Raw genomic sequence first — 26444 nt, 5'->3', positions numbered from 1 at the left:
ATTGCGATTTAAAAAAAAATATTTTTGATTGTATTCAATGAAGGGGTGAGACATGCAAATGCCTTGGTTCGTGTGATGAAACTTTATTCTTAGCTTTAAAGTTCCCTCTTTAATCAATAGAACATGAGATAAAAAGAAAATTTGCGGAATAAGTACCTTATGGTCCTGGCAAACTCCGTTGATGCAATCAACTTTATGGAAATCAATGTATTCTGTTATCGATGCCATAACATAATGCCTTAGTGATAACCATACCGTAGCTAAGGAGTATGTTTTTGGTTGAAGTACATAGCTGAGCCTAGCCCAGCAGTTCACCAATAAATAAATGATTTTCAAAACTCAACAAATCGCTTGAAATAGGGGCAAATATCAAAAGATGTTTGGAATATTTGCTGCTTTTAAAATTTGTTTAGGAAGAAAAAACTTTGAAAAGCTGGAGCAGTATCGTTCATCTGTCATTTCAGCGTAACCCCATTTAACACGAACCGACAGTGATTTTGATTCAAACGATCAATATAAATATGTGGAACTATGGCATTGGTAGCAAATGGTTAATCTAATAAGCTATCGTGTTGTTGTGACTAGTTCACCATGTTATTTGTTCGATTTAGCATTTTTGAGTTACTATTATTCAAAAAATTCTTTCGATTCGATGTAGAACAGAATAGGGATCCTGATGTAATTCAAAGAAGCCATACAAGTTTTAGAAAAATATATATGGGCATTTAGCGGCTTGGTTACAACTTCACTACCTCACTATAGCAAGCACCTTGTCGATGGTGTGAGGGCTTGGATGATTTGAAGCCAAGGGGTATTTCCGGCTGTATTTGAACGGAGCCTTCTCGGGAAGTAATGGCGACCTTACCGCAGCAAAGGTGCGCCCTTGTAGCGGACGATTTTTATCTCCATTTTTAACATACGGACGCTCAACCTGTTATGTAAAGAAGTCACAATATCTTTGTATATATGTAAATTAAAATAAGTTTTATAGGCTCAATCCATTAGTCAAGCTATATATTAGAAAACCTCTGTGAGTATATGAAAGTAGCTTTTTTTATTAAAATACCTTTAGATAAATGAACATTTGAGAAACCAAATTTCCAAAAGCAATTAATTTTTGTTAATAAGAGCGCTAAAATTCGAAATATAAGTGTCACGGATGCGACAGCAAATGTCACGGGTAGGACATGTTCAAATTAAAATCATTAAATGAACATGTTAATAGAAAATTATGTATTCCAAAGGTTCAAAATATGGTTCACGTTATAGAATCAGTTCATGGACTAAATAAATTTGAGTTACTGAAAATTCGAAAAGTTTTTACTTTCTAGGACTTTGACTCAGATTCAAGGGTGTAACGACATCCTGTCTGCATACTGGCTTGAAGGAGTGGCAGCGTGTATCTGTGGCTATGTGTGTTGTGTCCAGGTTCGTGCTATTGTTATTTAACCATAAAAACATTATGCGCATGGGCGTTTGTTTGCAAAATATCTGTTTGGAAACACGTAAATAAACATTCGCCTACTCTGCTGTTGCTAATCTGCTTGTTCAGCAAATACTAAACGAAAGAGAATAGTAATGTGTGTGAAGTGAGCAAGAATAATTATTTCACTAGCTGACGACCACTGGTATAGATGAAAAATACGGGAAAGCTGAAAAGAAAGTTTGCATGTATGGTTAAAAACTTTTCGTTTCTGGGTAACGTTCTTTGCCACGGCGGTGGGCTAGGTTAGGTAAGGTTGAACTGGCTGGTCCATGAGGACCTCACATAGACTGAATGAGTACGTAGTGTTACCAGAAATTTGTTTGAAATCCGTCCTCTTGGCAAATACTTTCTAGGACTTAGGCCACTTGCTGCTTCTAGATCTGATAGCTGTATCACTCGTAATAGCTGGAGTCTTAGACTGGCAAACGCAGGGCACGAGCACAAGACGTGCTCGATCGTTTTCTGCCCCAACCCGCACTTCCTACATATGCTATCACTGACCAACCTAATTTAAAGGCTTGTGACGCCAGAAGGCATTGTCCAGTTAGAATTCCCGTCATGAGTGTACAGTCTTCTCTTTTTAATGATGGCAGCAACTTTGTTAGTATAAGATTGTAAGACCTACCTTTCGCGTTCTCTTAATCTCACCCAATCTAATTGGGACGTCTGCGGAGCAAGATTCAAGGGATGAGCCCGTTTTAGCTAGTTAATCTGCTTTTTCAATCCCATCTATCCCCATATACCCTGGGACCCAATATAGATGTATGCTTCTTCCTGCCTCGTTCTTTCCAAAGCCTGTTTAGACTCTAACACACTTTGAGATGCTGTGTTATGCGATATTATTGCCGTAATTGCTGCTTGGCTGTCAATATAAAAGTTGATACGTTTGCAGTTCAAGGTATTCTCTTCCAGTGTTTCTACTACTTTGGTTAGGCTAAGACTTATGCTTGGAAAACGCTACGGTGATCTGGCAGCTTGCGGGATCTGTTTATTTCCGAATAAGCGCAGTTACCGCTGACCCTACTCCATTCACTACTTTGGAACCATATGTCTACACACGTATTGCCTCTTCCGCCATTTGGGCACCCTTTCGCCAACCATCCACCTCTACTGTGGCTTTAAGATCTCCCTCGAAGCGCAGATAGGGATCCAGGTAGTTTGTTTGTCCTAAAATTGATGACGTATGGTCGGCGCTCATGCTGCCCCGACGCACTGAGCCTGGTTGCAGTTGTAAAAGCTTTGTTCTTTGCTACCAGGTCTACAGGTGGAATGTGCAGAATGGAATACAGTGCAGCCGTCGCGGTTGTTTTCAGGACTCCCGTAATGCTAAGCTTTGATAGCCTGCATACCCCCTCTAATTTTTTGAGGTAGGCTGTTTTTTGTATGGCTTTCCACCAGACAAGAACTCCATTGCATAGAATAGGGTTAAAATCGCTGAGAAAAAAACGAGGGCGATAAACCCCACGTACACCCCCGTATTCTTTTACATGCATAAAGAGCCGTTGAGGCCTTCTTCACCCTCTCCTCCACGTTGAGCTTCTATGACAGCTTACTGTCTAGGATCATTCCTAGATATTTTGTGCAAGGTTTCTCCTGTAGGGTCACCCCTCCTAACTTAGGCCTGGTCCAATTTGGGACCTTGTACTCTTTGTAAACAAGACCATATCCATCTTCTCCGCATTGGCTGTCAACCCGACATTAGATGCCCAGGTATGTATATCCCGAAGCGCCGGATCCATCAAAGAGCTAATCGTAGGAGGACACTTTCTACTTATAACAATTGCAACGTCATCTGCGTAAGCCGTACGTTTTACGGGTCTCTCATCGAATCGCCTGAGCAGCTGGTTGATGACAGCGTCCACAGCAGTGGTGATAGCACCCCTCACTTCGGGTGCCCCTGTCCATTGATTTCGTGGCCTCATACAATCCCCATTGTGAGGTAATCTTCCTGCAATTTAACATGCAGCCGATCCATCGGATTCAGGCTGGATGTACTTTAACGTAATAAAGACCATCCATAGTCGCCCATTTAGAAACATTTTTGAAATCCCCGACAATGTCTAAGAAGACTCCTAGAGCATATCCCTTATATTACAGGGCTTCCTCTATGCTTATTACCACCTTACGCAATGCGGTGTCTACCGACTTGCCTTTGGGACAACAACTTTTTGTCCACATTGGACTTTATGTAAACATCTATCAGCGTCTCAAAGGTTTTGAGCAGAAATGCTGTTAAGCTAATTGGTCTATAGTTCTTGGGATACACGTGCCCGATCTTCCCCGCCTCTAGTAGGAAAGCTACACGAGCATTTCTCCAAGAGTGCGGCACATGATTTAGATTTAGACGCACCCACGGAATATTTTTAAGCCATTCCACGGCCGCTCTACTTGAAACTTGTAGCATGGCCGGAAATAAACCATCTGGGCCCGGCAATTTAAACTTAGAAAACGTGTTCACCGCCCATTCGATCTTGGTATCGGCCACAGCTCCTGGATCAGCGCCACGTCAAGCGAAACCTCATCAAGGGATAGGAGGAGTTCGCTCGTAACACTCGCAGCACCATAGGGCTGTTTGTACCCCTCGTGATCGCATTATCTTAAGCATTAAGTTAATAAGCTCTCTTTCTACCCATCTCTACTTTGCAGTGTTGGGATTGTATGTGCGAAAGTGTGAAATGTCGCGATTAGAATTTGGTGTTCTTTTTGTTCCAATCAGATTTTTCTGTATGCGAAGAATATATACTTCAATTCCATATTTAAACTGTTTTCACACAGACGGCTTATTGAATAATAAAGGCAGTTTTCTACATTAAGACGCTTATTGAGCTCAATCCTCCCTACAAAATTCGAATCTATAATTATTTCATTAGTAGCTAATCGAATACCTAATGAAGTCAAAAGCACAATGCAACTCTGTTGGGAGCGTTCAGTTTCTTAGTTTTTGGTGTGTTCAGTGCTTAAAAATATCATTTGTCAAAGTAAATGTCATTGTCTGCATGGCGGAACGATACAAGGTGGCCGCATCGAACAGCTGATTATTACCTTTTTTATTTGATTTGATACATCATTTGTCCATCGAATTTACAAAAACAAAGTACATGGAATTCTTATTTATATATGTAGGTATGTCACCACGCTGCCACCTTGTATCGTTCCGCCATGATTGTCTGTCATATAGCATTGTCATTTTATTCGCTTGACATTTCATCCTTCATGTGAAAGCAAAAAATTTACGATTTCATTAGAAGGTGAAATGAGATCATTAAGTTTCTGTGTGAAAACAATATTAAACTCTTAACTTCACTAACATCGACGCATTCAATTTTCAATTTATCAGAATATATGTATAGCGACAGCGTATGCAACATATTTCAGTTTCAAGTAATTACTTATGGCTCACGGTGGGTTTTAAAAAATTTTAATTTTTCTGCCGATCACTCGGGAAATTTTTCTGTGCGCTTATTCTAGGAGGTGCCTAGCATCAAAAAAAAGCCAACAGAGAAATCGCATATTCGGCGCTTTTTTCAGAGTCATTTGGACTTTTTAATTTTTTAAATTTTGCAATTAAAGTTTTCATACGCGCTATTGATAGGGAAATATAATTTAACGCAATAATAATCATGTTTCTTTGCAAAAAATAATGTAAACATTTATTTTATGTAACGTTACATACAATGGAAACAGTTATTTTAAACAAAATTTACAAAATAATGCATATTTTTGTTTGAAACCGCAAAAGTTCGTTAATCAGCTTCTCCAATTTATTTTAATCACAAATGGCAACTATTGGCTTCCATAAACTTTATTTATAACGCCAAGTAATAAAGTTCCAGAGATGAATTCAATTCTATTATTTCAATGTCTTCATCAAAATCGAAGAGTGATTTGTTTACACAATTTTTAAAAAACTGAGCGTGTTCTTTTTTGCCTCCGTTTTCTTCCCAAGCTCTAACATTTTTTAAGCAATCGCCAAGTATTCTAAGCGTACAGCACGTATTTAAATCGTCACTAGATACTGTACACCAAGTGCAAGGATATTTACTGGCATGACTCATAATGCCTATTAGAATATTCGCTAATTTCAAGTCTGTTGCGATTTTACACTTAAATTTATCAAGCTTTAATAACGTCCATAATAATGAAACATTTTCATAATTTTTTTGAGTTGATTCAACTAAACTATACCAATGATAAATAGTTTTTTGACACTAGAACTTAAAAAATGCTCATATACACCATTTCGATAAGATTGTCGGGATCTTTTTTTTTTCCATTTGCCTCGTCCAACTCCTTCTCGTCGTTAAAAAACTTCCACCACCGTCAATGCCTACTTTGTAATACGTATTAGCAACATATCTCTCTTTTCCTACAAATTTGCATAATTAATTAATTGGGTTAAGTACAGTGTTAAAATATCTTACGCAGAATACTCTAGTCGTTTATTGAGAGCAGTTTGCGAATACAATAGTTGCCATCAGTGTTGCCAGGTGATGCAAAAAAAAGAAGCTAGATTGGCAAAAAAAAAAAAGGTTAGAAAAGGCTAAATTTAGTAAAAAGGAAGCTAATTCATTAAATTTTTTTTATATTTTAGTTTACACATTTGTAAATAACTTAAGCATAACTTCCTGTTTCAAAACATATCAGGCACATTTTCCTTGACTAGCACATGGAATTACTTTAAATGATTGCATATGTGTATATACATAAAAAAAATATTACAAACTAATTATTTATATAAAATATTCCCGGTCTGAAGAATCAGAAGAGCTTAAGTCTGGGTATAAAGTTTGGCTATTTACCATAGATATGAGATCATCGGTAATTTCAAAGTCATTGCAACATTTAGATAAGCGTTTTAACGAGCATCTAATATTAAGCTGCGCATTAAGCATTTTAATTTTTAGTTTGTTCCTTAATTTAGTTTTCAGACTTTTCATGTCACTAAAAATTCTTTCAACTTCCGCGTTACTGAGTGGTAATACTAAACAACTAAATATTAATTCGATAAGTTCTAAAAAAGGAGGTTCGTTTAATGCATTTTTATGTTCTCGCACTTCCGACCAAAATTCCATGGTGTAGTGTACATTTTTCCATTGTATAGTTAAAAGTTTTCGCCACTGCAGCTCTATTAATGCTATTTGACTTGAAGAATAACTATACTTCTCTTTTTCAAAATAAGAAAATACATCTGGCTTTGAAATTTTCAACGAATTTTCAGCAGAAAAAGAATTAATCTTTTGTAGAGAACTCATATTATTAGGTATTAGGTGTTCACAGGAACTATTGAAATTATTTTATTTTTGAAATTTTTTAAAATACATTCGGAGTAAAAAAGGCTAGAAAAAAGTCACGAAGCTAAACGCAAAATTTCGAGGCTAAAGGCCAAAAATAAGGCTAAATCTAGCCTCGAAAAGGCTAACCTGGCAACATTGGTTGCCATTTGAGATTCAAATAAATTGGAGAAGCAGATAAACGAAGTTTTGTGGTTTCAAAAAAAAAAAATATGCATTATTTTGTAAATATTGTTTAAAATACATAAAATGAATGTTTACATTATTTTTTGCAAAGAAACATGATCATTATTACGTTAAAATATATTTCCCTATCAATAACGCGTATGAAAGCTTTAATTGGAAAATTTAAAAAAGTTAAAAAATTCAAATAACTCTAAAAAAAAAAAAAGCGCCGAATACGCGATTTCGCGGTTGGCTTTTTTTGACACTAGGCACCTCCTAGAATAAGCCCACAGAAAAATTTCCGGGATGGTCGGCAGAAAAATTAAAATTTTTTAAAACCCACCGTGAGCTCCGTCACATGAGCTGTTTTTCATAGATTATGCATTATAACTAGATTGCATGCATTTTTATGGAGAACGGTAGAATGAGCGACACTGGCGCCATCTGATATTGAAAAGTAGCCAACTCCCAAATTTTGTTGCAAGCAAATCATAAGAAGAATTTGGCATTTGCTTTGGCTAAGGTTACTGGCACACTTTGCAAGTGAAATTATTTCTCCCAATAGTTGGCAAATTTTCCTTTTTCGCAATTAAAAACTGCAATACAACAATCGGTGTCGTATTCCATTGTAATCTGTTATTAAGTATTTTTTCTGTATAGGGAGAATGTTTATAACAGTGCTTCGCGAAATTGTGTATGTGAATGGGCAAGGCGTAATAAATTTCAATTGCGAAGTATGAAGTTCCTTCATATTTACAAACGAAACATCTTGGTTGATTGTGGCGATGTTATTGGAATGCTTAAGCTTGTATTAAATGCATCTATATGAAAAGTGTAATTGTGCCGCGGCCTTTATTTGCGCGCACATACAGCGACGGCATATAAATACACATTTCAGCTTCAAGTGTTTCTTTATTTGCGTATACATACATATAGCGGCCGCGTATACATACAATATTCAATTTCAAGCGTTTCACTCGAAATTCCATCGGTCAAACGAACAAACGATCCAGTTCATTTCAAACATACCCAGTACCAAAAGAATTCAGAACTGAAAACGGTAAGCGAGTTGGTAATAGGTTGCGGGATGAGCGACGAAACAAATTTCATTCTAAAATCGTTGATGTTATTTTCAACAAAAGTATTTATATCAAAGTTATTCGCTTAACTGAACGACTCACTGCCATAGGTATGCGATCACTTCAGTACTAAATTTTCAAAGAAATCGAAGCTGCAACTACGTACGAACAAACAGAAATATTTCCATGCAATGTTTACATGCATGCATATATTTACTGTTGCAAATAAATTTCTACCGTTATCCCGTCGCGACGGCAAAATTTGTAAATTTCTAATAAGTATGTATAGCAAACGTCACCAAAAATGTTTATTATAATAGATCAAATGATAATGCGGATGACATGAGTGATGAAAATTCAGCAACTCTAAATATTGTGATTGAAAATATCTGTGCAAATCCTAATATATAAAAATCACGTGTCGCAATTTTTGGCCGCGATGGACTCCTAAACTACTGAACCGATTTTGAATTTGTTTTGCACCTCATGTGTAGTTTGGTCTAATTTGAAATAAATGATAGGTTATATTTCAGTTTATGGTCGCAATATTATTTTATTGCAATTTTTTTTATTTGTTTATTCGTAATAATAAAATGTCACGTATACGCACCGGCACTCACATTTTTAGGGTGCGGATATACTTCCGTGTAATTGGTGTTTAATTAAACAACGTGCTTATCAATAAAAAATATTATAGCGAATGATATCAAGTATCACATATAACCAGGCCCGCGAGGGAGGGGGGGGGGGGGGGGGGGGAGGGGTTTCTGATGGAGCCCACGATTTAGAGGTACTATGACATTTTTTTTAATTCAGGATAGTCTTTAGTTGTTCCATGTGCAATTTTTAAGCCGAATTTCAAAAGCAACGAAAATCTGCATTTCGTTTTAATATTATAGTGAATTGTGAAAAATAAAAAAATCTATATATATAAAAAGGAAGGCTAAAATGTTTGTTAGTTGGTCGCCGGTGTTTGAAGAGATTCGTCTGTCGATTTTGATCAAACCTTCACACAAGTTGCGTAAAGCTCACGCGGTTTTTACTACATAGGTTTGGTTGCGATCGATGTACAGTGTGTCGACATATAGGCCGAAACGTGGACCCCAGTACCCATAGAATGTGTTTATAGAATATGGATAACAAATGAAAGCTGTTGATGAGTGCTTTAGTACAGAGTAATATATTATCCAGAGACGGACTGGGATTAGGACTAGGACTGGGACTGAGACTCGGAGTGGGACTGGGACTGGGCCTCGGAGTGGGGCTGGGACTGGGACTGGAATAAAATACATACCACCCTCTGGGGCAGGCAATAAGGGATGAGAAGGAATTAAGAGAAGAGAAAAGAGAGAAGTAGATTGAGAAAGAGATAGAATAAGACGAAGAAGGAGATAGATGAAGCGAAAAAGACGGATGGAGGAGTGAATAAAAGGATTAGGAAAAAGGGAAGAGGGGGGAGGGCAGAGTCAGACGGAAAAAGCTTATCAAAATGTGATAAAGTCATGGTACAACTAATTAAAATAGATTGTACGAAAAGGTTGCATTTGGAAAATTTCAGTCTCTGAATTATGTATTATATGGTAAGTTTTATTTTTTATTAATTAAATCTTTAATATAAAACAATTTTAGTATAAAAAATTTTTCATTTCAGAAGCAATACAAGTGGGGGGCTACACTAGAGGAAATTTTGAGCGGGAGCTCAAAAGAGTCTTCATGATGGAAAATAATCGTTTCCACAAAGCCGTTTCCTTGAAGGGGAAGCAGAATAAAAACTAGAAGTTAATGCAAAAATCATCAGAAAATATATATACTTTTTATGTTACGAATTGAATTACTTTATTTTTCCTCTAATGTTAATTTTTGTTAACTAATGAATTAAAAAGTGTAAAACTATAAAATATTTGTATTAAATCCTCTTTAGTTCTTTCATATAGCCAAGTATGTGAGTCGGTAAGGTGAACAGCTAATCAATTCACTTGCCCAAATATGTGAGTCGGTAAGGTGAACAGCTGATCAATTCATTTACCCAAGTATGTGAGTTGATAATTCATATAATTGACTGGTTAATATCGACGGGTAAGCGAGTTGTTCAGGTATGAATTTCGTGAAATATCGCTGTGTTAAAATTCAGCGATGAATTCAGCAGTAAAACTCTCACTTTGGCTATTACCAATTCATTTCCTATCTAATACCTTTTGTTACTGGGTAATGTCTGTGTATGTATACTTATGTATGGCGGCATATGTTCTTGTGCTTGTTTGTACGAGTACTTATGTACATATATGTAGGGGCACGTACAAGTATGTATATTGAATTTTGCGTTCTGCGGTTATAGATGCAAACAATATGAGAATGGTCTCGTTGGAAATTTCATTCCCAAGGTTATCGTGCGTTAATTTGTTCATTATTTGAGAAGATTTCGCAGGAGTTGAACGTTTTATTATACTCAGTTGAGCAGAGCTCACAGAGTATATTAAGTTTGATTGGATAACGGTTGGTTGTACATATATAAAGGAATCGAGATAGATATAGACTTCCATATATCAAAATAATCAGGATCGAAAAAAAATTTGATTGAGCCATGTCCGTCCGTCCGTCCGTCCGTCCGTCCGTCCGTCCGTCCGTCCGTCCGTCCGTCCGTCCGTTAACACGATAACTTGAGTAAATTTTGAGGTATCTTGATGAAATTTGGTATGTAGGTTCCTGAGCACTCATCTCAGATCGCTATTTAAAATGAACGATATCGGACTATAACCACGCCCACTTTTTCGATATCGAAAATTTCGAAAAACCGAAAAAGTGCGATAACTCATTACAAAAGACAGATAAAGCGACGAAACTTGGTAGATGGGTTGACGTTATGACGCAGAATTGAAAATTAGTAAGATTTTGGACAATGGGCGTGGCCCCGCCCACTTTTACAAGAAGGTAATTTAAAAGTTTTGCAATCTGTAATTTGGCAGTCGTTGAAGATATCATGATGAAATTTGGCAGGAACGTTACTACTATTACTCTATATATGCTAAATAAAAATTAGCAAAATTGGATTAAGAACACGCCCACTTTTTAAAAAAAATTTTTTTTTAATTCAAATTTTAACAAAAAATTTAATATCTTTACTGTATATAAGTAAATTAAGTCAAAATTCAACTCCAGTAATGATATGATGCAACAAAATACAAAAATAAAAGAAAATTTGAAAATGGGCGTGGCTCCGCCCATTTTCATTTAGTTTGTCTAGAATACTTTTATTGCCATAAGTCGAACAAAAATTTACCAATCCTTCTCAAATTTGGTAGGAGCATAGATTCTATGACGGTAACTGTTCTCTGTGAAAATGGGCGAAATCTGTGGAAGCCACGCCCAGTTTTTATACACAGTCCACCGTCTGTCCTTCCGCTCGGCCATTAACACAATAACTTGAGCAAAATCCGATATATCTTTACTAAACTTAGCCCACGTACTTACCTGAGCTCACTTTTTCTTGGTATAAAAAATGGGCGAAATCTGACCATAACCACGCCCACTTTATCGATATCGAAAATTACGAAAAATGAAAAAAATGCCATAATTCTATACCAAATACGAAAAAAGGGATGAAACATGGTAACTGGATTGGTTTGTTGACGCAAAATATAACTTTGGAAAAATCTTTGTAAAATGGGTGTGACACCTACCATATTAAGTAGAAGAAAATGAAAAAGTTCTACAAAGCGAAATCAACAGCCCTTGGAATCTTGGCAGGAATACTGTTAGTGGTATTGCATATATAAATAAATTAGCAGTACCCGACAGATGATTTTCTGGATCACCTGGTCCACATTTTGGTGGATATCACGAGAACGCCTTCACATATACATCTAAGGGCCACTCGCTTTTAAAACCCTCATTAATACCTTTAATTTGATATCCATATCGTACAAAAACATACCAGAGTCACCCCTGTCCCACCCTAATGGCGATATCTCGAAAAGGCGTCCACCTATAGAATTAATGCCCCCTCTCTCTTAAAATGCTCACTAACACCTTTCGTTTGATACCCATATCGTACAAACATTCTAGAGTAACCCCTGGCCCACCCTAATGGCGATATCTCGAAAAGGCGTCCACCTATAGACCTAGTGTCCACTCCCTCTTAAAATGCTCAGTAACACCTTTCGTTTGATACCCATATCGTACAAACATTCTAGAGTCACCCCGGGCCCACCCTAATGGCAATATCTCGAAAAGGCGTCCACCTATAGACCTAATGCCCACTCCCTCTTAAAATGCTCAGTAACAGCTTTCGTTTGATACCCATATCGTACAAACATTCTAGAGTCACACCTGGCCCACCCTAATGGCGATATTTCGAAAAGGCGTCCACCTATATAACTAAGGATTACTCCCTTTTAAAATACTCATTACCAACTTTCATTTGATACCCATATCGTACAAACACATTCTAGAGTCACCCTGTCCCACCCTAATGGCGATATCTCGAAAAGGGGTCCACCTATAGACCTAATGTCCACTCCCTCTTAAAATGCTCAGTAACACCTTTCGTTTGATACCCATATCGTACAAACATTCTAGAGTCACCCCTGGCCCACCCTAATGGCGATATTTCGAAAAGGCGTCCACCTATAGACCTAATGTACACTCCCTCTTAAAATGCTCAGTAACACCTTTCGTTTGATACCCATATCATACAAACATTCTAGAGTCACCACTGTCCCACCCTAATGGCGATATCTCGAAAAGGCGTCCACCTATAGACCTAATGCCCACTCCCTCTTAAAATGCTCAGTAACACCTTTCGTTTGATACCCATATCGTACAAACATTCTAGAGTCACACCTGGCCCACCCTAATGGCGATATCTCGAAAAGGCGTCCACCTATAGAACTAAGGATTACTCCCTTTTAAAATACTCATTACCACCTTTCATTTGATACCCATATCGTACAAACACATTCTAGAGTCACCCTGGCCCACCCTAATGGCGATATCTCGAAAAGGCGTCCACCTATAGACCTAATGCCCACTCCCTCTTAAAATGCTCAGTAACACCTTTCGTTTGATACCCATACCGTACAAACATTCTAGAGTCACCCTTGGTCCACCTTTATGGCGATATCTCGAAAAGGCGTCCACCTATAGAACTAAGGATTACTCCCTTTTAAAATACTCATTACCACCTTTCATTTGATACCCATATCGTACAAACACATTCTAGAGTCACCCTGGCCCACCCTAATGGCGATATCTCGAAAAGGCGTCCACCTATAGACCTAATGCCCACTCCCTCTTAAAATGCTCAGTAACACCTTTCGTTTGATACCCATATCGTACAAACATTCTAGAGTCACCCTTGGTCCACCTTTATGGCGATATCTCGAAAAGGCGTCCACCTATAGAACTAAGGATTACTCCCTTTTAAAATACTCCTTACCACCTTTCATTTGATACCCATATCGTACAAACACATTCTAGAGTCACCCCTGGCCCACCCTAATGGCGATATCTCGAAAAGGCGTCCACCTATAGACTTAATGCCCACTCCCTCTTAAAATGCTCAGTAACACCTTTCGTTTGATACCCATATCGTACAAACATTCTAGAGTCACCCCTGGCCCACCCTAATGGCGATATCTCGAAAGGGCGTCCACCTATAGACCTAATGCCCACTCCCTCTTAAAATGCTTAGTAACACCTTTCGTTTGATGCACATATCGTACAAACACATTCTAGAGTCACCCCTGGCCCACCCTAATGACGATATCTCGAAAAGGCGTCCACCTATAGACCTCATGCCCACTCCATCTTAAAATGCTCAGTAACACCTTTCGTTTGATACCCATACCGTACAAACATTCTAGAGTCACCCCTGGCCCACCCTAATGGCGATATCTCGAAAAGGCGTCCACCTATAGACCTAATGCCCACTCCCTCTTAAAATGCTCAGTAACACCTTTCATTTGATTCCCATATCGTACAAACACATTCTAGAGACACCCCTGGTCCACCTTTATGGCGATATCTCGAAACGGCGCCCACCTATGGAACTAAGGATCACTCCTTTTCAAAATACTCATTAACAGCTTTCATTTGATACCCATATCGTACAAACACATTATAGAATCACCCCTGGTCCACCTTAATGGGGACATCTCGAAAAGGCGTCCACCGATAGACCTAAGGCCCACTCCCTCTTAAAATGCTCAGTAACACCTTTCATTTGATACCCATATCGTACAAACAAATTCTAGAGTCAGCCCTGGTCTACCTTTATGGCGATATCCCTAAATGGCGTTCATCCATAGAACTATGGCCTATTCTCTCTTAAAATACTCTTTAATACCTTTCATTTGATACACATGTTATACAACCACATTCCAGGGTTACCCCAGATTGATTTTCCTTATTTTGTCTCCATAGCTCTCAACTGAGTATGTTATGTTCGGTTACACCCGAACTTAGCCTTCCTTACTTGTTTAGATTTGATCAAAAATGCCTAGAACAAAGGATATAAAATCTAGCAACCCAACACCAAAATGAATAAAATACAGAGGAAAAGACGATCGATCGGTTGGAGATTCGGAAGTTATAAAGAAAAAAGGCAAGACGAATGGTTTGTGTAAAGAATTATTTTATTATCTGTAATCATTTGAAAAGAAAATGTGCGTTAAAGCACAGGTAAATATGATTGCATTTTCGTTTCAGTGGGCTGTGCATGCAAAATTTCATGCCAAGAAAGCCTATATATTTAAGAAGTTACTTATGGCACTACAGAAGGTCATAATTCGATTAATATAACCAGCGACTTATTAATTTTTTCTATTTTAGATTTCAAGAAAAATGATATTAAAATTTGGGTTATTGCAGCGTCTTGTTCATTATACAGCGACTTGCGGATTACACAGCGATACGGTAGTATTCATGTTTCCTCTTTTGGAATATAAATCTGCGACTTGAAACTTCCCTTTAAATGATGGGAAGTGCACTGCAAATTTTGTCTGCGAATTTGTGTTAGGAAAATATGACGTGGCATATTGCAAGATAAAGGAGGCTCTACTGATGTAAGCCGGAGCCAAGTGGATGCATCATGGTAGATGCCACACGGCAAAACTCACATGGCCGGAATGGAATGAGAAGAGATCGCGAGAGCTTCTCACCCTCCGTAAGAGTGATCTTTCCTTAGTCGTAGGTCTGCTCACTGGTCACGTTTGTATTGGACCGCATGCGGAAAGGATTGGCGCTCCATTTAGTGATTATTGTAGAAGCTGCGGCAGCGAAGAAGAGCCTGAAACTATTAGGCATCTACTTTGCAAATGTCCAGCGCTCGGAAGAAAAGGGCAACGTTTCATGGGCAAGATGTTTCTTGTAGATCTGACTGATATAGCTGAGGTCAATACACGACGTTTAGTTAGCTTCACAAACTCAACGAAGTGGTTTGATTAGGAGGGTAGGAACAAATCCGTGTGGTTTCACAATGGGCTTATAAAGGCCTGAGTGTGCCACTCCGATGTGGACGGCAGCCACTTGTACTTAACCTAACTTAGTATTGCAACAACTTATTGTTTATTGAACTTTTATCGATATCGTACATGTTTCCTATGGCTATCTATAAATCTGTGGCTTAGGCTGCTATTGAAATGTGAATGAATCTGCGACTCGTATCCCCGAATGCATGATATCAAATTTTATTTAAGCTATCTCAGCGACTCTTTGTAACGAATTTAGTGTAATTCCGCTTATTTGCAACATTCTACTAACGTTCGAATCACTAAACTGTTAATAAATAACTCCAATATTTAATAATGCAAAATGGCCTTTATTAAAGTACTTCACAATACCGCTTCTACTGCTCGACAGATACCGTGCTTAAATCAAACTGAATCGTCGTGCCTCAGCTGCTGCTTTTATACTCTTTGGTTTCCTCGTTGACATATTTCTATGCGTTTCTATTTTTGCTATTTGTTTACCAGCTATAAATTTCTCAGCTATAACTACAGATGCACGATTTTTATAGCTTCTCGCATAGCCCATGCGCGTGTATATGTGAGTGCTACTTCCACAGAAAATTGCCTACTTTTGGGAGTATCTCGGATAAGATATGTGCATGTTTTTGTGCGTCTCTCTCCGCTGCGTGTACGTACATATGTGTAGACATAACGATTGATTCGTTTATGTAGATACAAGTGACTGTCTGCGTTATTGTTGTTGTGGCTTCATTTACTTAACATCAGACTAGTGATGTGAGTATCACTTAGTGTCAGTAATATTCGGCACAATATTAAATATGTTAGCGATAGCTAATTACATTTGCGACTTAAGGCTTTCATTCAGACGAGTGGGAAGTGCACAGTCGATTTATGTTTGGTTATAGATCTCCAGGAATCTGTTAACTTGCGACTTCGCTGTGTGTTAGGGCGGGTCGATTTAAAAATCGCTCATTGCTCTGTGAAAATCGTATTCTGGGGATCAAAATGAGAAACTTTGCCGAAGGAAATATGCCTCTAAAACGAATTCTGATATCCCCTCCTTGGGTCGAACTTTTGGGTAGGGGCAATTTCAATTCTACCTGCTGTGTCTTGTGGTGACTTAAAAAAAAACAACACAAGCAATTTTACGATCTACAATTGTGTCACAGTGATACCTTCATTTTTTAAAATGGTTGAATAAAAAAAAACCCACACAACTATGTTTACGACATGCAAATGCATCACAGTGATGCCTTGGTTTTAAAAGGGGGTTGCAAAAACGCTAATTTCTAATAATTATTTTAATTCCTTTCCTATTACTAAGTTAAATTCATTTTTTCATTTACATATGTTCTGCCTAAATAAATTTCTAAAGAGAAAAATAAACTCCAAAAAGAAAAAAACATAGGCACTTCAAAGTGGGATTTTTCAAAATTTGGCCCTACGACCCAAAGGGGGGGGACATCAGAATTCGTTTTAGAGGTATGGTTCCTTCGGCAAAGTTTCTTATTTTGATCCCTAGAATATGATTTTCACAGAGCAATGGGCGATTTTTTTGCATTCCCACAAATCGACCCGGCCTACTGTGTGTTATATTAATTATTTTAAAGGCGATTATATTAAAGGTGATTTTGCTTTGTTCATTTCTTTTCAGCCGTAAAGCAAGCGTTAGAACTTCCGAATGAGCAAACTGTAGACACAGGGGTTTCAACAGTTCATTTGGAGAGCACAAATCAGACACCACGGCAACAGGTCGCATTAAGTGATACAGTTATGTTTGGCATATAGTTCAAAGTTTCACAGATACAGCGCCAGTTGTATTGGTTGGCATCTACAACATTCGAAAATGCAAACACCGAAACCCTTAAAGCTCGCCTTGAGTTACTAACAACTGCATGGGGAAAATTTTAATCGAAATCTAGGGAGCTAGGGCAGCTAGCAAGAGATGAGCTACTACGGGCTGACGATCGAGCTCGCCAGCAAGAAATTGAAGAGGTTTACGTGAGGGTGCGGGAGAGGAATTTTTAAGAGGATAAAGTCGTTAGAGACAAACTCTTCTGCAGCAGTATATAGCTTTCAAACAGTAGGACCTTACAGCCTCTATTCGCCGAGATGCCATTAGCTGATCGCCTCCCAACATTTCGCTATTACCATAAAGAATGGATCCACTTTCCTGATATAGTCACAGTTGAAGTTATACAAAATCTTTATCTATCTAATTTGTAGAGACTCCGTCGTTTGCAAAGTTGTGTAAAGGAGAAGGCTGCTATAGGATATTTGCCTCAGCGGGATGACAGCTGCCAAGACGCATGGAAAACATTATGCTTAGCCTTCGATAACGAATATTTGTGTCATGCCGCACAAGTTACTGCAATCTACGATTTACCGGTTTGGCCAAGAGCCACTCATGAGCTTATCAGAAATATGCTTGATGTCACTCGAAAGAGTATGCGCATGATCGCAAAGCAGCTTGCTGCAGAAGAGCAGCGCGATTTACTTGTTTTACGTTTTCTAGAGTCCCGATTAGATAGTGTGTCTCGCAATCAGTGGGAAATGATACGACCCAAAGACCGCATTCCTGGATTGCAAGAGGACTTTTATGCATGGCTTCAACGTCGAAGTAGCGGATTATTAAATTAAGAAACAGCTTCCTTATCTTGCTCTTTATTTTATTTTGATTACTCATTAATGTGATTGGGTTCTTACTTGGGGCCGCTATTTTAGTCCGAATGTACAGTCACCTTGAATAATCATATCAGCGCTAATCGGGAGAATCTCAGCCGAATTTGCGCCACCAATTTAATGATGACGGACTTCGGACGTACCCCACGGGACGGAGACGAATATCATATTTGCGGGAATGTCTTTTTGACGGGGTGTCAAGCCGTGTACTAAGATTTCCGAATGTCACACTCGCCAGCCCTTAGCAAACATATCAAAATCGTTATTCCACTATATTCCACCTTACTGAGCTCAGTCTTTATATATATTTCAAATATTAGCCTTCTTAATAATTAAAAACTGAGCTTTTTTCCTCCCTGAATGTATATCCCTTGCCGCGTAGTTAGGGAGCCAACTTTGGTAGGTATTCCCTCGGTGCAGCCTCGATGTGGGCTGTGGATGCTTAAATTACGGGCGATATCAACTCTCCCAGTCACTGGGCGTTCACAGGGTGCATGGGGCCTTTTAAGATATACCCTCCTCGCCAGCTGCTCTTGCTCAGGGGCTGCTTATTTGAGTAGCTAACATAAATTGATCGGCCGTTCACTGTTTGCCTGCAGTGACCCCCATTGGTCTGAGCCAAGTCTGGAAATATTTCATTGTTGAATTATTCCTAAGCAACTTCAAAGAAGTCAAAGCTGAATTGTTGGATATAATTAAAACGAGTTTTAAACATGACGCTTGCCAGAAGCATGAATGTGCCAAAATGACAATGTTGGGAAACCGAGTTTGAAAGTTTATTGCTCCCTTAAAATTAGAAGTATTATTATGAGCAGAGCTCACAGAGTATATTAACTTTGATTGGATAACGGTTGGTTGTACAGGTATAAAGGAATCTAGATAGATATAGACTTCCATATATCAAAATCATCAGTATCGAAAAAAAATTTGATTGAGCCATGTCCGTCCGTCCGTCCGTTAACACGATAACTTGAGTAATATTTGAGGTATCTTGATGAAATTTGGTATGTAGGTTTCTGAGCACTCATCTCAGGTCGATATTTAAAATGAACGATATCGGACTATACCCACGCCCACTTTTTCTATATCGAATATTTCGAAAGTTCGAAAAAGTGTGATAATTCATTACCAAAGACGGATAAAGCGATGAAACTTGGTAGGTGAGTTGAAATTATGATGCAGAATAGAAACCTAGTAATATTTTGGACAATGGGCGTGACACCGCCCTTTTTTAAAAGAAGGTAATTTAACAGGTTTGCAAGCTGTAACTTGGCAATCGTTGAAGATATCATGATGAAATTTGGCAGGAACGTTACTCCTATTACTATATGTATGCTTAACAAAGATTAGCAAAATCGGAGAACGTCCACGCCCACTTAGACAATTTTTTTTTAAGTCAAATTTAAAAAAAAAGTTAATATCTTTACAGTATATAAGTAAATTATGTCAACATTCGACTCCAGTAATGATATGGTGCAACAAAATACAAAAATAAAAGAAAATTTAAAAATGAGCGTGGCTCCGCCCTTTTTCATTTAATTGGTCTAGGATACTTTTAATGCCATAAGTCAAACAAAAATTTACCAATCCTTGTGAAATTTGGTAGAGGCTTAGTTTCTAGGACGATAACTGTTTTCTGTGAAAAAGGGCGAAATCGGTTGAACCCACACCCAGTTTTTATACACAGTTGACCGCCTGTCCTGCCGCAAGGCCTTTAACACGATATCTTGAGCGAAGATCTTTACTAAACTCAGGTCACGTACTTATCTGAACTCACTTTGTATTGGTATAAAAAATGGCCTAAATCCGACTATGACCACGCGCACCTTTTTGATATCGAAAATTACGAAAAATGAAAAAAAAAATGACATAATTCTTTACCAAATCCAAATACGAAAAAAGGGATGAAACATGGTAATTGGATTGGTTTATTGACGCAAAATATAACTTTGGAAAAAAACTTTGTGAAATGGGTGTGACACCTACCATATTAAGTAGAAGAAAATCAAAAAGTTCAGCAGGGCGAAACCAAAAGCCTTTGGAATCTTGGCAGAAAACTGTTCGTGGTATTACACATATAAAAAAATGAGCGGTACCCGACAAATGATGGTCTGGGTCACACTGGTGCACATTTTGGTCGATATCTCGAAAACGCCTTCACATATACAACTACCACCACTCCCATTTAAAACCCTCATTATTAACTTTAATTTGATACCCATATCGTACAAACACATTATAGAGGCACCCCTGGTCCACCTTTATGGCGATATCTCGAAAAAGCGTCCACCTGTAGAACTAAGGCCCACTCCCTTTTAAAATAGTCATTATCACCTTTCGTTTGATACCCATATTGCACAAAAACCTTTATGGCGATATCCCTAAATGGCGTCCACCTATAGAACTATGGCCCACTCCCTCTTAAAATACTCTTTAATACCTTCCATTTGATACACATGTCATACAAACATATTCCAGGGTTACCCTAGGTTCATTTTCTTACATTGCGATTTTCCCTTATTTTGTCTCCATAGCTCTCAGCTGAGTATGTTATGTTCGGTTACACCCGATCTTAGCCTTCCTTACTTGTTTTTAATTTAAAAATGTATCAATAAATTTACTCACTATATATATATGCTATTTCAACTGAGATAACTGTTTTGCTCGCATTCCTTTTATTCTCCGAGACGAGATTTAGCACATTAATTTTTCTACCACAGCAAAAGCTTTAAAAACTGATCTAATTTTTTGTTAACACAGCTATACAAAAAAATTCAAAGTAGTCGGATCACGTAATGCGGCTCATATTTTCTGTGCCTTTTTATGCGCTGAGTCCGAATTTGGTCCGAATTGGCTCAACTGGTCATGGTATGGCCTAAACTTCAAAAGACGTAAACAAATTCCTGAAGGCCATTTCCGTTGGCAGATTCGGGTTCAGAGCATCATAATACTTGGCAAAACATCCGCGGCTGTGACTCATAGAAAGTATGTAAATGAAAAAAGTTACACATTAAATTTAATTTCATATACACTAATGTGTTTTTATCTAAGATATTATTGCAAACTTAGAACTAGTTCTCATTTTCGGAATCAGAATCTTCTGAAATGTTGGCTTCGGGTAAAGCGTCACGAATCTCACTGTTGCCCTTTAGATGTTTATAAAAAGAATGATATTCTTTTAGTATGAACAGTTTTTCGCACATTTTTCTCAAGTCTTTTAGTTTTGCCTCGGCGATAGGCAACGGCTTCGAATAAACCGGTTTGCCTTCAATTAAACAATGACGACCTTTTCAAACGGTTTTATTTAGGTTGCTGCATGCAGGGCTGCACGGCTGTTGTGAACTAATCTTGTAATTAAAATTTAAGTAACTTCCCGAAAAGCTTCAAGCTTGAAACTTCGAATATAGTTCAAAACGCGATGACGATGCATTAAATGAAAAAAAAAAAACTCCGATAGGCGGCGCATGGAACGAAATATTTCAAAACATCGTATTTGTAGTTCGACTAGGCTCATATTGGGAACACATATTACATCCATGAATAGAAAGCGACATATGAAAAAAATCGCCGCCAGGTGGCACAAGGATCGAGATATTCAAAAAGATCGTATTTGTGGTCCGATTTGGTCCATATTTGGAACAAATATTACATACAGTCCGGTAGAAGTGACATCAAAATACTTTAGAGTTCGAGGAGGGACAAGCATACGTGGCGCATACTCGAGTAAAGTCTTTGGAAGGATTATGTATTGAGGACTTAGATTGTAGCAAATTGTCAGGAAAGAGTCCTTATAATAAGGAGTCACTAAATGAACTAAAGAGAATTAGAAATAATAGGCAATAAAATAAAGACTAAAAACTTGAAAATAAAATAATAAAAAAAAAATTTAGTTAAACGGTTTTATTGAAAACAATACATTAAGAAATAATAATACCAAAACCTAGAAAATAATTAGGTAAGTCCTAGGTACGAGTCATCACACTCCTCATCAATCTAGAGCGTTGCTCAGGCAATTAAATAAAAGCGTTGGACGCGTACAGTTTCTATTGAACTTTAATTAGGTTATGCTACGCCTCTGGTCCAACTTTATGTGATCGAATTATACATTTATGAAAACGGCATTGCATATTATTGGGATTTCCATGTAAGGTAGGAAGCTGTAAGTTTAAGTAGAACCTGAAGAATCTAAGGGGTAATCCAACGAAGTTTCTAAAACAAAATCGGAAAATTTGCACATTCATGCTTCTGGCTAGGGAGCTACGATATCTTTGAAAACAATTCAAATATATATTGATACTATCTCTAAGCTTGTTTCTAAACAGGCCTATTTAAGTAGAGATTCAGAAAGTTTTGACATAAAATAAAGCGTTTTTAAAAAATTAAAATTTTTGAAATAGGGCATTTGCGAACAGGCAGCTGAGATACGGTGATATACCATTCAGCAGGCGATATTTGATATTTATATATGAGTAGGAGAGAAAGAGGGAGAAAAAAAGTTGGAGGAGATGAAGTAGGATAGGAGAAACGAAGCTGGAGATGAGTGGGACAAAGAAGGGGAAACGATAATAAAGAAGGAAAAGGAAAGCCAGATAAAGAACAAAAGGAAGAGGGAAAGTAAGTAGGTAGGAGTAGGGTTGGAAAAGGGAAAGGTGATAAGATAGAAGAAAGAGAAGGAGGATGATAAACAGCCTCTTAAAGACCATAGCCATGTCTATCGCGGATATATTCCAACCCCAGCAGGTTAGGGGGAAATCCAGAGACATACAAGTAAAATCAAATCCTTCCGACGCGATAGTACCTTAATGATAGTACCTTTCTGGAACGTATGGGATGAATATCTCGTAAATGATGATCATCATCAATAAAACTTCGCAAACCCTCTAGCAGTGTCTATCGTACAAGAAGAATAAAATGCATTGTAGATTTTAGAAGCTTTGCTGGGATTATTTAAATCCAAGACTTGAATATAAATTATATGGGGCACATTCCCTTTAAATAACAAGTACCTCGGCGACCGAGCTTTGCTCGGCAATCTTCGAGTATGCCGCATAACACACTTTGTTCTACATGTCATCATTAATCAAACTCTACTTTTTTATATGTACATATGTATCATGATTCAATTACTAGAGGTTTGTTCTTCAATGATGACATATCTTTGACACTCCCAAATTGAAAAATCTGGACGGGTTGCTTTTACGGAGTAAGGAAAACTTAGAATAATTCAATCCCTTGCAGTGAAATTGTAGTAGACAAGTATCTTTGGTAGTGTATTAGTAGTGATAATAAATTTGTAAATGCCAAAAGTTTTTGAGGAAATAATTCATTTTCTACTAAATATTTCGTGCATTGATAAAAATTGTGTTGGTTTGGTCATTCTTTCCGAAATTATTTGAAGAATGCCGTATCTCATAATTTGTTTCCAAAACTCCCTACATGAGCATAAGTTTAATGCATTTTGTCATAAGAGGCAGTTAATGAAAAGCATTCTGAGATGAAGCGTTCTTCGATGTAACCCTAATATAGGGCGTTTTTCTGACAAATCCTGAATTGGGAAATTTTTGAAAAATATTTGGAGATAGCATGATTTTGAACAGGCAGCCGACATGGGGTGATACGCTACTCAGCAGACGTAATGAACTGACAAAAACAAAAATAAAGAAAATGGCTTATTGTCTTAGAACTTTATATTCCTACCTTGACTTTGACAGAAGAGTTAAGATTTTGTGCGGTCCTGCTACACAGGGAGTATTCACCTTTTTATTCTGAAATTTCGGAAAGCTTTTTCCGTTAAGTATTTATGGAAGCGTTCGGATAAACCGTTAATTTCGAATATTCGGAACACATTCATTTGATACTACCTGACGAGATCCGAATATGCATAATATTCCAAATATAAACCGATTCTCCAAATTCTTAAATGGGGACGAATGTTCCGAACATACGGAATTAATAGAACAAAAGGTCGACTTTTAATAAAATAAAAATAAATGTAAGGCGCGATAACCTCCGAAGAGATCTAAGGCCGAGCTTCTCTTCCAATTTGCGTCGTGCTCCTCTTGATTTTCCCTACAAATTGGCCGGACGGGACCTACATGTTTTATGCCGACTCCGAACGGCATCTGCAAAGCAGATGAGTTTTCACTGAGAGCTTTTCATGGCAGAAATACACCCGGAGTGCTTGCCAAACACTGCCGAGGGGCGACCCCGCTTAGAAAAATTTTCTTCTAATTGAAAAATCTTATTTCTAAAAATTTGATGTTGCTTTGCCCGGGAGTTGAACCCATGGCATACGGTGTGATAGGCGGAGCACGCTACCCATCACACCACGGTGGCCGCCAACCCCAAAAATATCGAGAGAAGTGTCAAAAGATGCGTATTGACCTCGATAACAATAATTCGAAGGCCGAAATAAAAATTTTAACTCGTTCAAAAGAGATTGAAGAAAAACCGAAAAATGACCCCTGGTTGCATTGGCGGGCTTCAGCCGAGCTTATAAAAAATTACCCTGGCCGATCCACCAATGAGGTGGGATCAAAATTAAATGCTTGCAAAAGCCCTTTGTACAGAACATTTTTTTCAGTGCACAAAAACATTACAACCACATGAAAATTGCCAACTTCTACTGCAAATATCTCCGGCAGATATACAATTTTTCTTTTCCGCCTTAGGTTATTATTGTCGAGGTCACCTCTCTCGATATTTTCGGACGCGTATTAACAGTAGGATCCTGTTCCTGAATAAGTTAACATGCCCAATGAGTACGTTTCGTTATGGCATCTCCATTATTTACTAATGACATTTTTACGTGAATAGATTTAATAGTCGATGTTTTGACGTTGAACGATGAATTTTGAATTGGTTTAGTTTTCGTATGTTCATAGGTTTACGAAAGTGTACGATTCCTTCGTGTCCGTACTTTTCATAAAACCTGTGTTCAGCCACACTAACAGATCATAGCTTAGTTAATAAATTCATCTTAATTAAAATAAATGTTCTAAGGAATTATGCAGTTAACTACTTATGGGGTATTCGTAAACTGATTGCTTCCTATTTCTACTACTAATATTTTTCGAAAATTCGGAAAGAAACAACACAGTTAATGGATGTCAATTCGATTTGGGAGCAAAATGGCTGCAATTTTCAAAAAATGTGTCTGTCGAGCAAACCTCTTGTGGTTGAATCATGCATATGTATATTATACCATAGATGTTAAGTAATGATTAGATAATGCTAATGAATTCTAACTAACCTTCATTTGCAAAATTCTCTAATTCATTAAATAATTAGAATTAGTTCAACTAATTCCCATTAGATAATTGAAATTTTTATTCTAATGGTAAATCTAATTACAATTAGTTGCCATTAGCAAAAAAAAAATTGGTTTACCTTTACAATTAGAAATCTAATTGACTTCAGCTAATGTAATTAGATATTCAATTAGCTCGAATTAGAATCAATTATTTACCATTAGAAAAACATTTCAATTATCTAATGGGAATTAGTTGAACTATTTCTAATTGTTGAATGAATTAGAGAATATAAACCAATTGCATCAATTGCGAATTCTAATTGGAATTTAACATGTATGTATTATACATTTTTACTTACAAATATTTGATTTCCATAAAAATAGATTTCAAAAACATATCAAACACTTACCGCAAAATGAACTGGAATGAAAAATGTGTACTTACTTCCCTAAGCGCCATCTGTTGGTAAGTAGTTAAATGGTTAGATGTCGTTTTCAAATTGAAGTGTTCAACGGTAGCGAATTACTATTGTGAGATATCTTTTTGCTATGGTGAGAAATCGTTCTAATAGTAATCTGTAAGAGATTGCAATTATTCATTTCATATTTCCCAAAAATATGCATTTAAATATATTTTGCCAGAATTTGCCATGGTGCCTTGATATTGCATTTCAATTTTATTAAAAATAAAAAAATAAAAAAATAATAATTATTAGCGTGAATGAAATTAAGAAAATTAAGTCTAATCATGTGTATGATTTTTTTACGAAGATTTTTTTTAATGTAATTTTAATGTTCTCCTTTAAAGCTTTAGTAGAATTAAGAGTAAGAAGAGTACTATTTCGTCTAACTACCCCAAACCTAAACGGCAACCCTACTCAAAAATTATCCTATTGTAATGCGGAGTGAAGTACCTTCCGTTTGATACCCATATCGGCATATCTCATGCAATTTCTTTTTAATTTCGAATAGGTGGCAACCTTGTGAAACATTCTGAGTGGCAACACCTAGGTACAAAGTCTT

At 37.4% G+C, this 26444-nt stretch overlaps 1 protein-coding gene and 2 long non-coding RNA genes across 3 annotated transcripts in view; 1 reads left to right on the top strand and 2 right to left on the bottom strand.

The window, feature by feature from the left end:
- Nucleotides 1-26444, bottom strand: part of LOC137252708 (uncharacterized) — a 231875-nt gene that overhangs the window by 55091 nt on the left and 150340 nt on the right. The gene's annotated exons all lie outside the window — the stretch shown is intronic.
- Nucleotides 5322-26027, bottom strand: LOC137252709 (uncharacterized). Its single transcript, XR_010953652.1, has 3 exons — nt 25867-26027; nt 5908-5992; nt 5322-5852 (listed from the first exon to the last, which is right to left on the bottom strand). It is a non-coding gene; the product is annotated as an uncharacterized lncRNA (long non-coding RNA).
- The window catches only part of LOC137252707 (pleiotrophin-A-like), a 326419-nt gene continuing 325844 nt past the window's right edge, over nt 25870-26444 (top strand). The window contains exon 1 of the mRNA XM_067788755.1: nt 25870-25887. The gene's annotated coding sequence lies outside the window, so the exon portion shown is untranslated. The remainder of the gene's footprint in view (nt 25888-26444) is intronic.

The sequence above is a fragment of the Eurosta solidaginis genome, chromosome 5 (genome assembly GCF_040869045.1).
Source record: "Eurosta solidaginis isolate ZX-2024a chromosome 5, ASM4086904v1, whole genome shotgun sequence".
In the NCBI taxonomy this organism is placed as follows: domain Eukaryota; kingdom Metazoa; phylum Arthropoda; class Insecta; order Diptera; family Tephritidae; genus Eurosta; species Eurosta solidaginis.
The sequence above is the reverse complement of the archived record's forward strand: the minus strand, read 5'-3'. Positions and strand labels throughout refer to the sequence as shown.